Source organism: Aplysia californica, unplaced genomic scaffold, assembly GCF_000002075.1.
Source record: "Aplysia californica isolate F4 #8 unplaced genomic scaffold, AplCal3.0 scaffold00180, whole genome shotgun sequence".
Taxonomy (NCBI): Eukaryota; Metazoa; Mollusca; class Gastropoda; order Aplysiida; family Aplysiidae; genus Aplysia; species Aplysia californica.
In genome coordinates, this window is record NW_004797450.1 from 1,006,136 (window position 1) to 1,007,399 (window position 1,264).

Consider the following 1,264-nt stretch of genomic DNA (forward strand, 5'->3'; position numbering starts at 1 on the left):
CGCCACGCCACGCCACGCCACGACACGCCACGCCACGACAGGAGTGTTGAGCTACAGTAGGGCTACTGACTTTCAAACGCATTACGTACGTCTGAGATTCAAACTTGAGCACCTCTGGTTCGTCTCCCAAAAACTTACCTACCCTTCATTCAAACAATTTCGTAGTTATCCTCTCTCCTCTGTTGACAGTGTGCAAAATTGTTTCTTTTATACTTTGAGTATGCATAATTTGTTCTCAACATCATACGTGTATATATAGATAGCAGCATAATAAAGTATATTTTTTCAGACATTTTGTATTTGCTTCATTTGTTGGTTTCTTTACAAGTTTGACGTGTCGACTTCATGTTATCTATATAGGTATATTTTAGGAGGAGGGCTTCATCAAACCTGTATGTTGTGTCATGGTCAACCCTGGCTGTTACAAAAAGCTGTTGTTGTTGCTGTCGTAGTTGTTGTTGTAGTTGTTGTTATTGTTGTTGTGGTTGTTGTTGTTGTTGAACATGATGGATTGTGATCGTACCGACAGGCAGCCTTCTTCATGTGCTCCTACTATTTTGTGGTGTTTCTGGCTGCTATAAGTTCTGGATATTATCAAAAATTAAACCACCATATTATGTTATTAAAATCTTGTAATTTATGTAATATAAAATTTTCCTTGAGCGGATGAAAATTACAAGAGATAAACCAACTTTTCAGTTGTTTTTGTTGTTGTTGTTGTTGTTGTTGTTGTTGTTGTTGCTGCTGCTGCTGCTGCTGTTGTACCGTTGTTGCTGTTGCTGTTGTTGTTGTTGTTGTTGTTGTTGTTGTTGTTGTTGTTTTTCGTCTGTCGAAGTGACAACCGAAGACCATCAATGGTGGGGGTCAGGAGGGGCGATTCGAGTGATCGCTGGTGGCTAGTCGTATCAATCTACATCAAGAGTTCTACATAGCCTACTACATGGACCACACCCCAGGAAAAAAGACGGAGGTGCAGGATGACGTTTTGTTCTCCTCAAAATTGTGACACTCGAAGCTCGACGGCTTTTGAGAACAATGCTGAGGGTTTATCTATTACTTTTCATACTACATGTATAACACCCGATTTTAACATTTTTTGGGGGGTTTGTTTGTTGTTTGTTGTTGCTGTTGTTTGTTTGTTGTTGCATTTTGTGGTTGTTTTTTTTTTTTTTGCTTTTTGTTGTTTGTTGACTGTTGTTGTTGTTGTTGTTGTTGTTGTTGTTTTGTGTGTTTGTGTGTATGTGTGGGGGAAGGATGTTTGGGG